This window comes from Felis catus, chromosome D3 (assembly GCF_018350175.1).
Source record: "Felis catus isolate Fca126 chromosome D3, F.catus_Fca126_mat1.0, whole genome shotgun sequence".
NCBI lineage: Eukaryota > Metazoa > Chordata > Mammalia > Carnivora > Felidae > Felis > Felis catus.
In genome coordinates, this window is record NC_058379.1 from 45,052,885 (window position 1) to 45,074,733 (window position 21,849).

At 40.2% G+C, this 21,849-nt stretch overlaps 1 long non-coding RNA gene across 1 annotated transcript; it reads left to right on the plus strand.

Annotated features, from left to right (window-relative positions):
* The first annotated feature begins 1,498 nt into the window (after nt 1-1,498).
* LOC123381237 lies at nt 1,499-20,139 on the plus strand. Its single transcript, XR_006588026.1, has 7 exons — nt 1,499-4,195; nt 7,504-7,685; nt 8,319-8,357; nt 15,531-15,677; nt 16,141-16,255; nt 17,133-17,382; nt 19,550-20,139. It is a non-coding gene; the product is annotated as an uncharacterized LOC123381237 (long non-coding RNA).
* The last annotated feature ends 1,710 nt before the right edge of the window (nt 20,140-21,849 follow it).

The window sequence follows — 21,849 nt, forward strand, 5'->3', positions numbered from 1 at the left end:
TTTCCTCTTGATGTTCTACAAAAGGAGGGAGATCAAACACGTTCAGCACACTGAATAAGTGTCTTATGGAATAAGTTGTCCACAGGCAGAGGTTTGGGACATGAAGCAGATAATTTCAACTGCCCACTGGACAGTGTCAGGGATTGGGCAAGGTAAGAAGTGAAAAGAAAATGGGAGGGGCGCCTGGGGGCTCAGTCAGTTAGGCGTCTGACTTCGGCTCAGGTCATGATATCACAGTTTGTGAGTTCAAGCCCTTCATCGGGTTCTCTGAGGTCAGCACAAAGCCCGCTTCAGATCCTCTGTCCCCCTCTCTCTCTGCCCCTCCCCCCTCACAAACACTCTCTCTCAAAAATAAACTTAAAAAAAAGAAAATGAGGATTTTTCCTCAGCATACAAAGGTTGCTCAAAGCACATCTCTGTGTAGTGCTATGAATTGCCCTCTGTTTCTTGCTCAGCCATAAAAATAATGACCCTGGTAATAATAGTAATATAACGGCTAACATTTACCGAACACTTACAATGCGCCAAGCCCTGTGCTAAGTGCTTACATACATGATCTCACTTAATCCTCACAAGACCTCAGTGAGCTGGGCCCCTATTTTCCCAATGTCATAGATGAGGAAATGAAGTCAGAAAGAGGTTGTCACTTGCCTAGGGCCACACAGCAAGGAAACAAATGAATTTAGAGCACTGCTTTCAACTCCTACACTCATCTGCCTCCCATGTGCTTTCATACTGAAAAGTCTGTGGCACAGTGAGTAAAGAAATAAAACAAGCTCTATTAAATATCTGGTTATGAGAAGTTCTACCATTAAGAGGGGCATTTAGTATGAGCTTGGCACTTAATCCCTACAGCTGCCCTTGAGATAGGTATGCAGTATCACCCCCAATTTGAGGATGGGACAATAGAGGCTCACAAAAGCTGAGTAACATTCTCGAGATTGGAGCTGATGTTTCCCAAGTTCCCGGTAAAGGAGGCAAGGATGGTGAGAATAGATCTTTGAGTTCCAGTCACTGTTCTAAGCACTTTATATGCATTTGTTCATTTAATCCTCCATGAAATAACCATGCTTACGATGCTTATTTTACAGATGAGGAAACTGAGTCACAGAATTTAAACAACCTGCTAAAGGTCATTTTGAGAATTAGGGACTGAGCCCTGACTTAAACCCAGAAAGTCTGGCTTCAGTTTCTGTGTTCTCAACCGTTTATTGCACACTGGCTTTTAAAAATAGCTGAACTTTGGGGCGCCTGGGTGGCTCAGTCGGTTAAGCGGCCGACCTCGGCTCGGGTCACGATCTCGCGGTCCATGAGTTCGAGCCCCGCGTCAGGCTCTGTGCTGACAGCTCAGAGCCTGGAGCCTGTTTCAGATTCTGTGTCTCCCTCTCTCTGACCCTCCCCCGTTCATGCTCTGTCTCTCTCTCTCTGTCTCAAAAATAAATAAACATTAAAAAAAAAATAGCTGAACATTGGTCCAATTGTGTCCCAGCCACACACAGCCACTTCTTTGATGTGTATAATTGTGACCTTCGATCAAGGAAGTCAAGGTCAAGATTTGTAGTCTCAATCAGTCTGACACATGCTGGTTTACATGCTCTCTCTCTGTTGTCTTTCAACTTTCTTAGATTTTTTTTTGGCCGGGTAGAGTATACCTTATTGATGGTACATAATAAGGTCAGGCTCCCCAAGCCCCTACCCTTTTCCAGTGGTCTGCAATGGAAACTGTGGAGGTTGGGAGATTCTCCACGTGTTGGGCAATGAGTTACAGCAAGGATCCCCCAGCAGCTGAGGGCCTCTCTCTTCCTCTTGCTCTTGCTGGGGCTGGTGGTCCAGAGGGCTCTTACTCTGTGGAGGCCATGTGGACCATAAAGTCCACCACCTGGTTGCTGTAGCCAAATTCATTGTGATACCAGGAAATAAGCTTGACAGCGTGGTCACTGAGAGCAATGCCAGCCCCAGCATCGAAGGTGGAAGAGTGGGTGTCACGTTAGAGTCTCAGGAGATAATAACCCGGTCCTCAGTGTAGCCCAGGATGCCCTTGAGGGGACCGTCTGATGCCTGCTGTACCATCTCGGTGATGCCATCATATCTGGCAGCTTTCTCCAGGCAGCCTTGGAATTTTTAATTCTTCTTACTCTTAATTATATGGAGTAGGACCAAATTTAGGCATCAGACTCTGCCCTTTCAAAATTCCCGGAGAAAGTAGCATGCAGCTCTAGATTATGACAACAATGAAATAATTTCCGTGAAGATAGGCCTGTGTGAGTCCATTTCAAATTCAATGCCTGACCATCCTGTGAGGAACTTAAAGGCACTGAGGAGAACTCTTCCATGCTCGGAGCTTATGTGTCTTCCTGTCTACTTGTCAGAGCCTTGGAGGAACTTGGGGTGAAGAAGTGCTCTGTTCCAGTCTTCAAGTAACAGAGAGAGTTCACTGGCCAGCTTCACCACTTCAGGCTGATCGTGCAGTTGCAGAGAGACCTGACTGGTTCCTTCGAAAATGGAAACAGGAAGCAGCTACACATGAAAATTTCAACTCCTGAATGCAAGTTAATACATCAAGCAGCTGTACCGAATGTGACCATGAACCGGTGTTCCTCTAAATGCACTTAATAGCACAGCCAAATTTGAACTTCCTGTATCCCCCTGCAAGCATCCTTGCAAATCTGGCCTCCCAGTGACGTCGGTGAGCCGAACATTTTTAGGATCGGGGGACGTTGTGTTAAAGTAGATGCGAAGACCGCGGTGAGAAAAATGACATACAACAGCAACCAGATGATCCAGGGGAAGGGATGTGCCATTCTGATACTGAAAATGTCCTCTGATAAATGTATGAAGTTTCCTGGACATTAAATAAGAACAGGAAATACTTCACAGAAGACTTATTAATATAGTAACTATTGAGTATTCCAGGCCAATGGAGGGGTGGATTAATCAGGATAAGCGTAGGAATTTGTACCTGTTTAAAGCAGGGGTCCCGGGTTTACGTTTAACCCCTCATCGGCTAAAGAGGTGGACCACAGGCAGGCTCATTTAGGCACAGCAAGAAACCGTTTGAAGGATCTTCAAAGTCCTTGGGATAAAAGTCCATATGAAACAATATTCAGGCAACTTCCTTGATGCTAGGAAGTCAGTTAGTTTTGTATTTCTGCCAGTTCTAGAAATAAATACAATACCTTGCATCTTATTTAAGCCTGTGATCTCACTTCGCCCTTCACAACAGCTCTGTGAGGTAAGTGGCCCACAATCTCCTTGACGTCTGTTTTACAGATGAAAAAACAGAGGGCAATTAGGGGCTCTGTCCAAGCTTCGGGGTTGTTTATGCAGAAGGCCCAGGCCTTCTGACGGCCACGCGCACACGTCTCCACCACAGTCACACAGCACAGGCTGTTCAGATTTCTCATATATTTAATAGGAGATGTATCTAAGAACGATGGGGGTTCTGGTAAGGTCTGAATACTGGGGCGAAATACAGATAGTGGGATAGTCTCTTCACACCTGGGAGAGATAGTCCGCCGGTCCCCAGAGCTCTCACGGAGAGGATGAAGGCGAGCCAGGAGAATGTGGGTCTGTGGGAGTTGCCAGCTAGAGGAGAGTTCAGGTTCGTTCACTCCTGTCACGTGTTCATTTCGCTTGTCCCCATAGCTGTCTCCGAGTGAGGATAAGAACCGTGATTCATGAGTTGCTAAAGACTGTGGAGGAAACTACTCTTATATAAACACCACTGATGTGGAATAGCTGTAGAAAACCAATTATTCAAAGCTGACTTTTATTGTACTTTCAAACTGAATCTGTTGTCATTCCATATCTCTGTTCTTTTCCTTTATTTGAATTTCTTTTCTTTTTTCTTTTCTTCTTTTCTTCTTTTCTTCCCTTCTCTTCCCTCCCCTTCCCTTTTTTTGTTTTGCCAACACACACGTCTCAGTAGCTTAGCAACATTAGAACTTAGTGACTTGCTCACATCAAACCTGAACTGAGTGTTTCTGATCAGCAGGCAGCTCTTCTCTAAGCAAGGGTGGTGAGGCAGGCTCTTCCATGCTGGGGCTCCCTCATCATCGACGTGAGGCCTTCTAGGTTATCGGCTCATCTCCATCAAGCAAGCAGAAATGAAAGGAGCCCATAGCTTTGCTTGTGGAAGGGCCGTTGGGGACCTCTCTGGAAATGTCACTACTGCTGCTCCTTCTGGTGAGAACAGGTTAGTCTAGGTTCACCCCAACCCATCCACCGTGCACACTGGGAAGATGTGTAGCCGTGTGCCAGGAGAGAAGCAGGTGGGTTTGAAGAAGGCCAGCGTTCATGCGCCATTGATTCGCTCAATGAGTTCTCTTCTTACCAGAGCGGGGCTGGGCCCTGAGGGATGGGAGCTCCGTCAGAATGTGCCGAACTGCAACGTGTAAAGATAAACCGCTTACTTTGAATACATCCCTAAATTGTAGATGCTCTCTACTGCAACAGGCACTTGGCATGGAAAAAAAAATTCAAATAATCAATCTCAGGAGAGGAAAATATAGAAAAGATAGGCAAGTAAAAAAAAAAAGAAAGAAAAAACATACAATATTACCATTTTGATATACTTTCTTGGAGTGAATGGTTTTAAGAAGACTTTTCTACTGAAATAATTTTACTTAAATTTTATTTAAAATATATCCCCAAAGAAACTGTATTTCTATCTATTTATACCTAAACATAGGTTTTATATGGTTGTAATAGTGAAGAGATATGATTTTGAGTTTTGCTTTTTTCACCCTGTAATAATAACATTTTACATTAGTATGGGACATGACAGCATACAGAGGATATTTTTTGCACACATTTGCATGAACTTATTTATGATTTTCTACACTACTTTTCACGTTTGTATAGTCTTCATATTTACAGTCTTTAATATCACATATATTCTGTTGAGTTTCAACTTAACCGTAACAGGCTTAATTATTTTCTTTTTCTTAAACTTTCAGTTCCTTTTCCCTCTCTCTGTAGTGGATGGGGTTGGTGCTCTCTCTAAATCCCTTCAGATTCTTTTTTGCATTTCTGTGTTGACAGAAATGTGAATCATTTAAGATTTTTTTGAAAGGCTACCTAGTAGATTCTACTGCAACTTAAAATTCATCCACTCTTTGACCCAGAAGTCACTTGTAGGGATGGGTGTTTTTATTTGTGTGAGATTGATTCCCAGGAATGGGATATCTGGAAAAATATTGAGGGATCATTCATAGTAGCAAAACAGAAAGGAAAACAAAATTGCAGAGCAAAACAACACAAACCTGGTGACAAAGTGATTGTCCCAGTAATAAAATATTGTGCAGCCATTAGCGAGCATGAAATGGAACTATCCCAGTTGAATTGAAAGGCTTTCCATGAAGTATTGGTCAGACAAAATGCAAGCAACTGTGTATACTGTCTTTAGTAGGATCTCACTTACGGAAAACAAACAGGACAAAAATAAACAAAAAAGTCTGCATGTATTATATAGATGAGCCAAATGGAAATATAGATGTATTTATGCCCCATCACAAATTTTATTTTTCAAGTAACTGGAATAGTGATATTCAAATGAAATGTTATCTGTTTCTTTGGAGCAGGAATTACTACCCACGTCCAATGCCTGATGAGAACAAGCATCTTTTTTTTTTTAACTTATTTTTAATTTTTTAATTTTAATTTTATTTTTTTAAATGTAATTTATTGTCAGGTTGGCTAGCATACAGTGTATACAGTGTGCTCTTGGTTTTGGGGGTAGATTCCCGTGATTCATCGCTTACATACAGTACCCAGTGCTCATCCCAACAAGTGCCCTCCTCAGTGCCCATCACCCACTTTCCCCTCTGCCCCACCCTCCCCCCATGAACCCTCAGTTTGTTCTCTGTATTTAAGAGTCTCTTATGGTTTGCCTCCCTCCCTCTCTGTAACTATTTTTTCCCCTCCCTTTCCCCCATGGTCTTCTGTTAAGTTCCACATATGAGTGAGAACAAGCATCTTAATATGAGGTCGAAAGACATCTACGTAGAATCTAAGCATTAAAGGAAGTATTTGTTTCAAATGCATAGAACTAACCCTATTATTTTATTTTATTTTTATTAAAATTTTTTTTTTAACATTTATTTATTATTGAGAGACAGAGCAAGGAAGGGGCAGGGAGAAGGAGACACAGAATCCGAAGCAGGCTCCAGGCTCCGAGCTGTCAGCTCAGAGTCTGATGTGGGGCTCGAACTCATGAACTGTGAGATCATGACCTGACCCAAAGTTGGACGCTCAACCGACTGAGCCACCGAGGCTCCCCAACTAACCCTATTTTTAATGAGGCTACGGTTTTGCTTTACATTTTCAGTACTGCTTTAAAAATGTGGTACTTGTTCCTGGGGGAAAGTCAGAGTGAGATAGAGTGTTGGTAGGGATGACAATAACTAACTTTTAAAATTCTTGTTATGTTTCAGACATTGGGCTAATTGCTTTAAATATACTATCTTATTTGTTACAATTCTAGAGGTATTATTTCTCCATTTTCCAGAAAAACCTGGAGAGATTGATACTTATCGTGGGTTATATAGCTTGTGAGTGGTCAAGACAGATTTGAAATTAGAGTGGATAAATCTAAAGCCTGTGTATTTAATCATCTTCCTAAATGACCTGTCTTTTTACTGTCTTTCTGTACCACAAACCTCTTTCCATACATGGAATTCATGCATTCTTGAAATACATGGGTAGAGTTAGTTTTTTTGGATTGAATCGTATTTTATTACTGATTATAATTTAAAATTAAGGATGTGTCCCTAAGGCCTAAATATTGGTCAAACTCCAGCATAAAACTGCATGTATACACATCCATGTATGTGTATGTATGTATAATAGTGCAGTATATTTATGTATACACACCTATATATGTGTATGTATATATAATAATGGAGTGTGTATATATGCATATATATGTATGTGCATGTATGTGTATGTATATATAATAGCGTAGTATATATGTATACACACATGTATATGTATGTATATATAATAGTGTAGTGTGTATATATGTATATATACACACATATGTATAGTGTAGTGTGTATATATGTATATATACACACATATGTATACATAATAGTGCAGTATATTTACATATACACACATATGTATGTGTATGTATATATAATAGTATAGTATATATGTATATACACCTATGTATGTGTATGTATATATAATAGTGTATCTTTATGCATATACACATATATGTGTGTGTGTATATATAACACTGTAGTATATTTATATATATACACATATGTATGTGTGTATATATAATAGTGTAGAATTATATATATAACATAGGTATGTGTACGTATACATAATAGTGCAGTATATTTATGTATACATACATATGTATGTGTATATATATATAATATAGTTCACGTGCATCTGTGTTTGCAGAGAGTGGAGTAGTGGGAAAGGTATAGAGCAGCTTTGTATTTCGTTCTGTAGCTAGACAGCAATTTTACCTTTTTCTTGCTTGGGTTCCAGATGGCAAAAAGGAATATGAATTCTCTGCTACTCACCTTTGGGTTTTTGCACTGCTTTGAGGATTTTGAGATACTGTGATTCAGCTAGAGCCCCAAGAGAGGCTGGAAGTGCTGGGGGGCAGCTAGGAGCCTCTGCTAGTGGCCAGAGGGACCTGAACGATCCACGGGCAAGAGTAGTTTGAGGTAATTAAGTGAAAATAATTAAATAATGTTTTTGTCTTGGATATTAGTTCAACATAATGTTTTACTTCATAAACGACATCTCTGCTTTCAGGAAAACCCATTGTAAGTAGAATTGGAAATGTATTAAGACAATAGAATGGGATTATCTGTGTTGCAAAGTGGAATTTCTGTCTCAGAGTTACAAGCACCAACAACTTCATAAACAGGATTCATGACATAGTTGCTACATCTCTCTTTTACTTTGGCTGGTAAAAATATATGGGAATTATTAGGCATATATTAAAATATTCGTGTGTTATGATTTCTTAACCTAATGTTTTTTTCAATATATTAGGGGCCACTTATTCAAAATTAAAAATAATAGAATCCACCAATGACTTCTTATGCTCCAAATGTTTAAAAAATGCCGACTTCTCCCTAGATGAAACATAAATATCTTCCTTCTCCATACTCCCAAGACAAAGGTAGATTTTCTTTCTCAGAAAGAGAACACTGGAGAAACAGACAGCCTGGCCCACAGAGTATGTGCACATTAGGGCAGGGCATTTCATTTGTTACTGTTATTTTAATCTTCATTTAAAGAGATCTCTGGTATTTAAAATTTTTTTAAAGCTTATTTATTTATTTTGACAGAGAGAGAGAGAACACAAGCAAGCGAGGGACAGAGAGAAGGTGAGACAGAATCCCAAGCAGGCTCCGTGCCATCAGAGCACAGCCAGATGCAAGGCGCGAACTCACAATCGGGGAGAGCAAGAATCAGAGGGTTAACTGACTTCGCTACCAAGCGCCTACCCCCTCCCCCACAAAGACCTCTTTGGTTTTAAGAGATACAAAAGCCTGGGAAGCAGGAATTCTTTCTATAGATCTTTGGAGATATGTTAATGAATCTTCCCTTAATTGCCTGGGGGGAGGGGAACTAATTTCTTTTTCTGTAGTACACGCAGAGATAGGAAAAAGTTTCATTTCCCATACCAGCTCTAACAAATGGGTGGTTGTTTCCTGAGTTGAGAAGAAATTGGGGTCCAACTTCAGTTTTGAGATTAGTCAAAGTGTTCTGGGACCAGTATTTTATACTGGACCTCTGAGTTTACCATATTTGGTAGATTGACCCTAGGCAAGCATTTCTCTGATTGCATAAAATGCAATTACATAAAGACGTTAGGTTAAAAAGTGTTCAGAAAATATCTTCAAATATATCATTAAACTGGAAGGAAAGGGAAAGTCTTGGGCTTCAAAAAGGGGACTCGAACCTAAAGGGGAGCAGGGGGACGTGGGCATAGGTCTCAGGAGCTGGGCACTAGGGGTTTGAATACTTAGATGGTGACAAGATGTGGTCTTTTTTTTTTTTTTAAACATTTATTTATTTTTGATAGAGAGGGACAGAGCACAAGTAGGGGAGGGGCAGAGAGAGAAGGAGACACAGAATCTGAAGCAGGCTTCAGGCTCCGAGCTGTCAGCACAGGACCCGACGCAGGGCTCGAACTCACAAACTGCGAGATCATGACCTGAACCAAAGTCGGACGCTCAACCGACTGAGCCACTCAGGTGCCCCGACGTGGTCTTAAGGGCTGAGGCTGTGGCCCTCAATCTGGGACATTCAAAGGGCCAGTGGCCTTTGAAAGAAGGATGGTAAAAGCAATATTTTGGGGTCAGACTAAAAACTAGGGTTTTATAGAAGCAAAGATTTAATAGTCTCCCCAGAGGGACCTTTGCATAAGGAAGGGTACATGAAGCTTCAACTGAAAAACAGCTTTTGCTGGAGACAAGCTAAAAAAATTACAGACTCCATAAGGAACAAGGCCACCATGATGTCGAGTCCCAGGTATGACAAATGGGAAGACTGGCACCCAAGGATGTGAGAAAGTAGAACAAGCCCAAAGAGACACAAAATAGAAATGTTTTAAATGAATAGAAATAAATTATGGAAATAGTGAGATAAGAAAATGAACCGGGGTGCCTGGGTGGCTCAGTTGGTTAAGCATCATGATCTCACGGCTCGTGAGTTCAAGTCCCACGTTGAGCTCTGTGCTGACAGCTCAGAGTCTGGAGTCTGCTTCAGATTCTGTGTCTCCCTCTGTCTCTGCTCCTCCCCCACTCATGCTCTGTCTCTCTCTATCTCTCAAAAATAAATAAACATTTTTAAAAATTCAAGAAAATGACCCTATAAGAAAAGAATAAGCAGATTTGAAAAAGAAAAAAAAGAAATTATAAAAATGAAAAATATTGAAGTTTGGAATTCAGTAGATGGGTCAAAGAAGAAATTCACTGCAGTCGAAAGGAGAATCATTCAACCAGAAGGTAGAAGGAACACCCAGAATATATTAGAGAGAGATAAGGAAATGGAAATTTGAAGAGAGATTCAGTGATATGGATAACAGACTAAAAACACCTATTGTAGATTTAATTATAAGTTCTGGAATGAAAGTCAGAAAACCAAAGAGATGTAATATTTGAAGACAGAGAAGCTGATTATTTTCTTGAAATGGAGAAAAATATGAGCACAGAGTCTCCCTTCAGCAATTTCCTCCTGTCTACTACATTATTACCATCAGCAAGCACACACATTGAAATAACATGTCATAGTAAAATAAAACAAATTTCCCATGTCCCCCACCCTCCTCCAGATGCAACTCCAGCTCCCTGTTCTTCTCACAACAACACTCATTTGAAGAGTTGCCTGTATTCATCATCTACACCCTCTCTCCTAGTCTTTCTTGGAGCCCCTCTAATCCGGATGTCATCCCCATTCCTCCACAGAGAGGTCATCCATGATCTCCACGTTGTTAACTCCAGTGGTGCATTCTCAGTCCTCATTATGTGCAGTCAGAAGGGTTTGACAGAACTGACTGCTCCCTCATCCTTGAAACGCTCTCTTCGCTTGGCTCCCAGGGCACCACTCTCTCTTGGTTCTCCTCATACTGCTCTGGCTCTTCCTCCCCAGTATCCTCTATGGGCTCCTTTCCATGTCTCGACCTTAAATGACCAAGTCATTGAAGCCTTAAATAGTCTCCTTCTCTATTCTCTGAGGCAATCTCATCACCATCATGTTGCTCTAAGTAGAAAGTGCTGGCAACTGCCAACTTTACCTTTCCAGTTTGTATCTCCTCTGAACTTCAGATTTCTATATCCAACTTCCTATACTATATTTCCACTTGGAGGTCTGATAGACATCTCAAACTCAGTATATACAAAAGGAAACTCCTGATTTCCCCTACCCCTCCCTGCCAACTGCTCCTCTTGAAAAATCTTCTCTTTATCTCATGCCCCACATCCAATTCAACAAATACCATCTGTTCTACCCTCAAAGTATATCCAGAATTTGACCAGTTCTCAACATCTCCACCATTACCACAGTGGTTCAAATCTCCATCACCTTTCCTGTGCACCACTTCCGTGGTCTGCTAATTGGTCATCTTGCTTCCTTACATAAAAAAAAAAAAAATGTCTGTTATAGGGCCACTTGGGTGGCTCGGTTGGTTAAGCGTCCAACTTCGGCACGGGTCGTGATCTCATGGTTCGTGGGTTCAAGCCCCGCGTCGGGTTCTGTGCTGACAGCTCAGAACCTGGAGCCTGTTGCACACTCTGTGTCTCCTTCCCTCTCTCTGCCCCTCCCCCTCTCACGCTCTGTCTCTCTCTGTCTCAAAAATAAACGTTAAAAAAAACCTGTTCTTTGCATAGCAGAGTGAGCCTTTTAGATTACATCCCACTCCAATTGTGTAAGACTCTAATGGTTTTCCAGAGTCTTTCCAAAGTCCTTAGAATGGGCTGTAGTGTCCAAGGGCATTACCCACTCCTCCACTTGTCTGATCTGATCCACTACCATTCTCTCACTTCTCGTGTTAGCCACATTGGCTTCTGTGCTGTTTTTTGACCACACTAGGCGTGTTCTGACCTCAGGGCTCTTGCATATGCTAGACCCTCCATCATAATGCTCTTTTCCTCAGATATTTACATAATTGGTGTCCTCATTTTTTTTCAGTATCTCCTCATATGTCCCCTTATTCAAAAGGACTTCCTGATTACCGTATTTAGTGCTCTCCCAGAACTCACTATCCTTCATACCTTAATTTATTTTTCTCCATAGCACTTATCACTATCATACATAGTTTACTTGTGGGATTATGGTCTAATTCTCATTTCATCCCACCAGAATGTAAGCTGCTTGAACATGGAGACTTTGTCTGATTTGCTCTTTGTTGATCCTTCATGCCTGGATCTGGCATGTAGTTGGTGTCCAGTAAATACATACTGAGTGAATGAATAAACCCTGAGCAGAAAATATTAAATACAGATCCACACCAGACACATCATAATGAAAACTGAGGTAACCAACACAGATATTTTAAAAATCCAGAGGACAAAGACAGATTACCTACAAAGGAATGATAATCAGTTGAGAACACAATTCTCAAAAATAATACCAAAAGATGGCAGAATATTGTAAACTATGGAAGACAAAACAGTCAACTTAGAATAAGTACCCAGCTAAGTTATTCAGAAAAAGAGGTAGAATGAAGACATTGCAGATAATAATTTAGAGTCCCTTAAAGAGCTACTTAAAAATATACATGCACTGCCCACTTACTTCCAATGATTCCTTCCTGAAAATCAGACATTCTAAATGAAAATACTATCAGGCCTATCTCTCATTATATCAATGGGAAAAATCTAATTTTTTATATGCCGACCTGAAACCACCGCTTTCCTGAAATAAAACCAAACCACAGGAAAACATTAACATGTAACAACCATCAAATCCCTAAATAAATAAATGCCTACAGCATTATTTCATGATTAGAAAATAGTGGAGATGGCTGTTAACAGTCTTGAGTAACACTGTGACGCTTTTCTTTAGAACCAACAACATTCAGGGGACACTTTGTTGATTCTCGGAGGGCTTTTCAGCGTCTTCACATGATTCTAACAATTGTATTTGGAATAACACTTTAGACTCTTTTTTAACAGTGCTTTGCTGAAAGTGATGATGAAATTTTGAGATGAGCATAAATTTTTTTTCTATAAAAGCCCAAGCCAAAAAAAATATTGTATTCTTAAATAAATAAGGCTTATAAATTTGGGAATTAAAAACAGGAAAATGTTCATCTAAAAATCACTTTTCAGAGTATTCCCGTGTTTCAGTAAGAAAGAAATTGAAACCAGTGGAAACAAAGAATTTGGTAAACATATAAGTAAAATTAATAAGCATTGATGTAAAAACAAACAACCCCCCAAAATCAGTAATGATACTACTGACTAATTAGAAAGAGTTAAAATAAAGTGGAATTAAAACCACTGCATAATAATGTGGCTGGCAGGAAGGGTGAGTGTCCCTTGCTTTGTTGGGGATGAGGATAGAGTAGAGCCAATGGTGACTTTTGGCTTTATCATGTGCCCGTGTTAAAAAATTTCCAATGGTAACTTTCCAAAAGAATAGAAATACGATTTATAAACTCAAGTCAGTAGAAGGATACAAAAGAGGATAAAGCAAGTTTGATCCCCTATAAGATATGAATGTGGAGAAACAGATACAAGAAGTATGGTATTAGAAAACACAGGAAAAGATGGTAGAAATAAGTCAAAACATCAGTAAACAAATTCTTCAGTTAAAAGACAGAAAATCTCTGGGGCGCCTGGGTGGCGCAGTCGGTTAAGCGTCCGACTTCAGCCAGGTCACGATCTCGCGGTCCGGGAGTTGGAGCCCCGCGTCGGGCTCTGGGCTGATGATGGCTCAGAGCCTGGAGCCTGTTTCCGATTCTGTGTCTCCCTCTCTCTCTGCCCCTCCCCCGTTCATGCTCTGTCTCTCTCTGTCCCAAAAATAAATAAACGTTGAAAAAAAAATTAAAAAAAAAAAGACAGAAAATCTCAGATTATTTTGGAGACAACGTCCAACCATATTCAGCTTATAAAAGACATGTCTTCAACGTAATGACACAGAAAGATACAAAAAGATGGGAAGGAATCTTGTAAACTACAAAGTTATTTCTAAATGAGAAAGATTGTTAGTTATTACGGTCACATCAGTCACCAGGTTATTCTGTCATGATCTTTGATATTCTCTCCTACTGGAGTGTGAAGTTTTTGAGAGCAGGAATCAAGTATTTTCAACATCCTGTCCTAGTATCTGACACATAGTAGGCTCTGAATAAATATTTGTTAAATGAACATATGAATAAATGAATGAGTGAATGAATGAATGAATGAATGAACAAAATAATAAGTCACCCTTTGACATTGACTATTTTGCCAGCGGTGGTGGGGTAGGAGGTGTCCTTCTCTTGAAGTTGGTAAAGAGTTCCATGGATGTTATTTAGATGTTGTCAATTTTACTTTATTTTTGCATTGCAGTTATTATGAATATCTTGGTTGTTTTGTAATATATTAGGTCTTTATTTCCCATTTGCTTGTCCTCCTCATTTGGCTCAATGTCACTGATTCTCTTCTTGAAAATGAAATGATGCCAAATACATCAGATTTTGTAAAGCCTGCTTTGTCAGTGTATATCGTATCTTCTTTCAGTTTTTTCTTGTTTGTGTTGCCCAAGGTTGTGGTTATGATTATTTCTGAAAACAAAAATGTCTCAAGGCAGACACACCCTCGTTTGTAAATAATGGTTGTGTCACTTAAAGAGTATGTACAACTCGGTAACCATTGGAATTAAAACAGCTCCTATCAGCGCTCTCTGTAAGGCCATGTCGGAGCAGGGAGGGGTTTGGCTGAGCTCTGTCACGTCCATGCTTGAGCCCCTGGGAGGCTGCCCTATGCCAGCTTTAGGCAGGCGTGTGTAGAATGTAGTGACACTTCTTGTTCCATCCTCTGGGAAACTAGAGACAGGAAACACTCCAGATATGCTATTAATAAAGGACACAACCACTTGATGGTAATTAATACTATCCTCATGACTAAATATAGGTGTTAGCCAAGTTGTTTGGGCATGTTTGCTTCTTCTGGAGAAAATGTTATCTAGATTTGGCTTTTATCATTTTGCTATATTAAATCCAGCTTTACATTTTTGTCTGTGAAATGCTCTAAGAACATTGCCTCATACCCTCAGCTTAATTCCAAATGATCAACGTCGAAGTCGAGACTACGGGACACCGAACATCTGGATATTCGCAAACATTGTTTTTTTGACTGAAGTTTTCCTCTCTTGGTGTTGACCTGCCAGGCTTCCTTGATGCTCTTGATTAACAACCATCGACAAAAAACTCCCTAAGTAATCCGTATCGGTGTGATTCAAACTCAAGAGTCTCTTTACCAAGAATGAATTATTTGTACAGAAAAAAAGGGACCGAACATGCTCCATTTTCATGTTCTACATTGAAATCCTCATTCTGTTTATTTGTGGACTCTGGGTGTGGATCTGGAGGCACACAGCTGAAATGGGCCCCAGCGCCTGGACTGCAGACCCTTTCCCCACACAGGCACCACACCCGGGCTCATGACTGGCTCGGGAAAGGCCTGTGCTGGCAACAGCCAAAGGCTCTCACTGGCAGCATGAACGCAAATGGCGACCCCGAGTTCAGCTGAGTTAGACCCTCACCAACAGAGAAAGGGGAGCTGCTAGATGACCAACGGTCCCAGTGTATCTGGGGCCCGGAGGCTTCTCCAGACGCAGAACTTCCAGTGCTATAACTAGAACCATACCGGGCAGGCTGGTCTGGTTGGTCACCCTAGTGGGCTGGTGGGCTTTTTGGGATAGCAGCAAACACCGCATGGAGCCAGTTTGTGGTAACCCAAAGAAAGCGCCTTTCCTGCACCACCTCTCCTGTGCTGGGTTTGTTGAATTCCCTTTATAGAAGATGCATATTACTTCTCTGGTTTTTTAAGTCCTACTGGTTCTTCCAGGTCTGGCTAAAACATCACCTCCTTTGTGAAACCTCCGTCAATTCAATTCTCCAACTCAAATAGACTAGTTCTGTACTGCTGGAACAGGCCCATGGTTCCTGCTGTACTTATGAAATCCAAAAAGCTCCGACAATGAAAAGCTCTTATGTAAGTTTCTTGGCTGTAGAATCTTACCTTACTGACCTGGGGTTTTGATAGTCTTTATTTGTCTCACTGATATGAATATTCATACATTTTTGCTGCATAAATATATTAATGTGTTTGATAACAGAGGGACACTCCAGGTTCTGATGTGGGTGTTAGTTAATAAATGATACATACAGTACATTATCACTCCAGAATCTGAAAAAGTCCTATGTTCATGTGGTCCCAACGTTTCAGATAAAGGACAGTGGACCTGTACCTTTACAAGGGCACTGTTTCACTTGGCCTGTTTATAATTAATTATTGCATATCTCTGCGCCTCAACTTCCTCATCTATAAAATGAGACAATAACATCTGTTCTGACATATAAAATGAAAAGTGTTGCAAACAAGTAAAAGGCATTATTACTGTTACTTCTCTCATCACCCTTTTCCTAACGTGCTTTCTATTCTATTTATTTTTGAGTCTTTGCCAAGAACCATCTTTTTCATAGCTGGTGCTCAATAAACATTGTGAGACTTGGGTGTAGACACGTGCGCAAAATGGCAAGTCAGGAGTGATTCTCTCAGTGTCACATCTGGTAAGTCAAATTTCACATCAAACTGATCTACAACTTGGAGTGGGGGTGGGTTGGGAAAAAAATTGATCTACACTGAATTTCCAGAAAGTAGCCAGAATGTAGTCATTAAAATGTTGCCTCTGCCCTGTTGACTACACGCAGAACCTAGGTCATAATATATGGAAGCAGCTTCTCACGGGGGCATCCTTAAACTTGAATAAAGGAGAATTTAATAGCCCCTTTAGAACACAGCGCAGTAATGTATAACATATCTGAGGCCGGTGAAAAGATGACACCACAGAAGGTGAGCCTGTTTGGCATTCAGCGTTTAGAAATGAGGTGACTCATTCAGAGCAAAGCAGCGTTCTCTGTAATTCAAATGCAATCTACTGCAGTCTAAATCATGGGACACTTTCTGACTGGTTCAACACAAACGCCAAGATGAAAGAAACTTGGAACAAAATCTCTGTTTTCCAATACTGAGATACCTGATATCAGGAAGGCATCGTTCTTACTCCTGAGCAATCTAAAAAAATAATTGTCACCCTTTTAAAGCCTGGTTTTTCATATATGATCAGCAAACACCAGTAGTGTCTTTTTTCAACTATAAAGGCATAGTATAGTAATTAGAGCTCAAACAGGCCATGGAAGCTCCTAACTCATGCAGAAATTCCTTCCTTAGGGTCCTTCCCAAAGGGTCAGCCACCTTCTACTTGGCTTTGTTTGGGATGAAGGATCATTGACTCCAGGGGCAATCTTGTTTTCCAGCAATTCTAGTTGTTAGAAAATGAGTTCTGACACTGATTCAAAATCTTCCTTGTAATTCCCACTCTGTAGTTTCAGTTTTGCCTTCTAGAATGTCTGAAGACCAAATGTGTTTTTCCTCTCATAATGACAGGATCAGCTTGGAGTGTTTAGCTACAGTGAACAGAATACCTAACTCCCGTGGTTAAACAAATACAAGCTTGTCTTCCTCACAAAGCAAAATGTCTGGAGATTGACAGGCCAGCTGGTAGAGCTTTTAAGGATACAGGTGCTGTCCATCTTCTTAGCCCTTCGTAGTGCGTTTTCTACTATATCCTCAGGTGGGAAGAAAGAAAGAACTAGGCAGTGACAGGCATGCCAGTTGACTCTTTTCTTCTCAAAAGGTAAGCAGAAACTTTCCTGAAAGCCTGATTCATTGGACTTCTCCTTAGCCAGAATGGGTTCACGGTCACCCCTAGGCTGGCTGTGGGAGATGATATTACCATGGCTGGTTTAGACCCACCGTGCTTCTACTTCCAGGAGCTGGGTGGCGCCTCTTCTCTGTGAGATCAAGACGGTAACCTAAACAGATCTGTTTGGTTAGCGGGGTAGAAGGAGGTAGGGTGGAGAGAATGGATGGTGCAAGGGCCGTGAGAACAGAACCTGCCAGAATCACACTTCAAATATTCAAAGATTGCTTTTACATCTCCCTGTAGTTTTCTCTCTTCGAGGTTAAAACGCATTTCCCCCCCCCCCCCCCCCCCGCCAGCAACTCCTCCATTTTCCTACCTATTTTTGTTGGCCTCCTGTGTATGGCGCTAGTGTGGCCTGGAGCTCAGCCCAGTCTTTCTGATGTGCCTGGCACCAGTGCACAGTGCGGTAGGACTATCACTCGTGGTCCGACTCTGCACTTTCCATCCACATTGTTGGCTTTTGTGGCAGTCATTTCGTGGGCTGGCTCTTACAGTTTGCTGTCAATTCTTCAGTTTCATAGGAACTGCCAGCAAGTCAGATCATATCCAGTATCCGTGTAATTGATTAAAAAAAAATACCTAAATGAGGCATACAAAGTGCTGATTTGGGGAACCAATGTATTAAAATACAGCAAGGATTTATTTTGGTTAACCTTAAACAGCTGTTCACTAATAAAATATGTTCGGAAGACTAAGACATGAATTTTATAGAGCTTTTTAAAATTTTCTAAAAAATCCATAGGTAGCATTGATATATTTATTACTGCATATGGATTTAAAAGAAAAGCTGTCACCTCTTTAGGTTTCTTTTTGCTTTTCCTAAAACACTTTCTTCTGGGACATTATTGTGTGCAACGACCAGGCCACACCAAATCAATTTGATTTATGCTGTAACAGACTGGAAAATAGAAAGTAAGGCACAATGACTTTAGTATGTTCAATAATAAGTACGTAATAGAGAACTAATACTTTTGGAAATATTTTATTTCATGAAATTTTAGGAAATATGGAATTCTCATTCTAGGTGCTTTTTGGTCTAAAGCATTTTTATCCAATGTAGGATTAGTATGTCTTGAAAAGCAGGAGTGTTAACAGTTATACTGTAACCATCACATTTGGTTTTGTGATACTCAGCATGTATCCAGCCATCTCTAGGTTTGTCATAAAATAGTGATTATCAATGTCAATGATTTCAATTCACTTTAATTATATATAGATGAATAGATATAGATCAATCTACTAAATAGATGACATGTAGAATTTGTGTGTAGATTGGGGATGTTATGAAAGTCTTTATCCAGAATGGAGTACCAAACATCCAAACCATTATAAATCACAGTTACATATTGTAATGTGGCTTTATAACTATTGCAATTACTCACTACCATAATAAGTGTGGGTCTTAAGGCCTGTCAAGAGTCTGTTCTGAACACTAGAATTTCATCACAATCTGTAAGAGATTATTCTTACTGAATCTATAAGAGGCCACAGAGACAGTGACAAGAATATTTATTTCGCAAAGCTTATGCAAGCTTTCTAAGCAACCTAGAAAGAACAAAGTTGGCTTCCAAACCCACATACAAAATTGAAAGAATCATGTGTTTGCAGACTTTTAAAAGTACACTGTTGTTGGAGTAATATGAACATGATGGTATTCTGTGAGTTATGCCAATGTGTTGAAATGAATATATAAAATAACATGCTAAAAAATGCAGAATTCAACACAATGTGTAAATACTACTTACGATCATGTAAAATAGATGTATAACATTAAAAAAGTTAGGGAACGTATAGAGATATAATTAACAGCTTAATGTTTAATAGGTTCTTTCTATATTTTTCAAAACTAAGTTACTCACTCACTCTGGCTATGGCTGAGTGAGGAGAGTGGCAAATTTTGTCCCTGAAAAACAATTATGAACATGGACAAAGTGAGAAAACAAGCAAACAAGAACCTATTCAGCACTCTAGAAACCAATTCACGGTTATAATAATCTGAGAAGCATTTATTCTTGAAACACTGCTACACGTTGGTTAAGGAGTGTGGTAATCTGTGGCTGTCTGGCCTACAGAGGCTCCCGTTTCTCTCTCACTGCAGTACCCACAAATCCAGGCCACACAGGGGTTCTGCCAAGGCCAGGTTTTGCCAGGTGAGTACTGGCAGCTTCTCTACCACAGTCAAAAGGGGCTCACTTGATTTGGTGGTGTTGATCTAGAGATTTGGTGGTGTTAGATCTGAGATCTAACGACCTCAGAGGCAGGTGAATGATCCTGCCAATGGCTTCAGTCTGAGCCAGCAGTAGTGGCTGGGACAAACATATTCCTGCCCTAGGCTGCCTAAATACGTGGCAAGACAGGAAAGAGCTCAAGTCAGCCAGTCCTGACCAACCCTGAGCCAATGCACATACACAGAGGAGACGCAAAAAGGCACAGTGGAAAGTAATAACTGGGAAGACTCAACAATGACTTGATCTTTGAGTTTTCTGCTCTACCCACATTCAGATCCATTGATGTAGGACAGAAGGCTTACTGGCTTGAGGTGGTTGAGTATGATCTCTCTCTGGTCATTGGATGACCATTATGCTGTGCAAACATAGGAAGTCAGGCTTAAAAATAATAAAGAAAATCTCTTTTCTTTGAAAAGAGAAAAATAAAAAAAGACAAAGACAAACTTTTAGTTAGACTGACCAGAAAAACAGAAAGAAGACACAAATTTCCAAAATCACGAATGAAAGAGGGGACATCGCTACTAACCCTACAGAAATTTTAAAAATTATAAGAAAATATTATGAACAAGTTTATGGCAACAAATTAAAAATCTTAGATGAATGAGCTTTGGAAGTTTGTGTCTTTCAAGGAATTGGTTCCCTTAACCAAACGCTTAAGGAAGAAACAATACCATTTATATGCACTGTCTTCCAGAAAATACAAGAGAAGGATCATGTTATAAGACCAGCATTACCCTGATATCAAAACTAGACAAAATAAAGAAGCAACTCACACAAAATTTTTGTGTATCTGGTAGGCTCTACTAAAGATTTTCAGAATATCGGGAGGGGGGAAGTGTTTACATTGTAGCAACACAAATAAAACAGAATATTAGATAGTCCTCTAATACACTGGTTCTCAATTAAAAAGTGAATTATCCCCCTAGGGAATATTTGACAATGAGTAGAGATCTTTTTGGTTGTCCCACATTTTTGGTTGTCACAAGCACTTCTAACAACTAAGTGAGTAAAGACCAGGGATGTTGATAAACATAATGTTCAGGATGGCCCTCCCCCTCAGAGTGAAATATCCAGCCCCAGATTTCAATAGTGTCTTTGTTGAGAAATACTGCTTTAAGATATCTGAGAGTACTTGGACCATATTCAATGGTGCTTGACAATTTCCTTTGATTCTTTTTTACTGTTCCGTCTTCCTTGTTCTCTATTATCCCAAATTCATATTTGTTTCTAATGTATAACCCTTCAGCTATTCCCTTTTTTTCTCTTCCACAGTGGATTATGTTTTCAGGCTCATACCTCCATCTCAAGAGATTTAATAAGGTATCTTTCTAAGCAAATTCAATATATTCTCTTAGAAGAATTTTATTGCCGTTGTTAAGATAACAATCATTTTCAACTTGTTGTACACCCACACCCACAGAGTTTTATACTTGGGATACTACAGTGGATGTGTTTTTGTCATACACTTTTTTCACTTAATAGAGTATCATGAATATTTTCCCATCGCTTACCTAAAAGGATGCTGTTTGCCAAATGTTCCTGGTTCTCCCTTCTTTAAGGATATAATAGGATCTCACCTCCTGGCACTTTGCAATGGATGGGGCGATGTGCCTAGCTTTGTTAAATGAGTTGATAATGGAATTGACACAATTTCCAGGCCAGAGCATTAAATTTGCTTATTTGATAACTTTCAGAGATCTTTATTTCCTTATGGTAAGTTGACTAGCAATGTTTGAGGTCACAGTTTTTCCATCAGCCTGGATATCTGAGGGATGATGATGAAAAGAGTCCTTCACTGATGTGAAGTACACGTGGCATGAGAAAGAAATAGACTTCTGTTATGCAAATTTTTTAATGTTTATTTATTTTTGAGACAGAGAGATAAAGCATGAGTAGGGGAGGGACAGAGAGAGAGGTAACACAGAATCCAAAGCAAGCTCCAGGCTCTGAGCTGTCAGCACGGAGCCCAACTCAGGGCTTGAATCCATGGACTGTGAGATCATGACCTGAGCCAAAGTTGGCCACTTAACCTACTGAGCCACCCAGGTGCCCGGACTTCTGTTATTTTAAATCATTGGGACTTTTGTGATGTTTATTTCTATAGTATGACCTAGCCTATCCTGATTGATACATCTGATACCCATTCATCATTCTGGTTAGAGGCTTACTT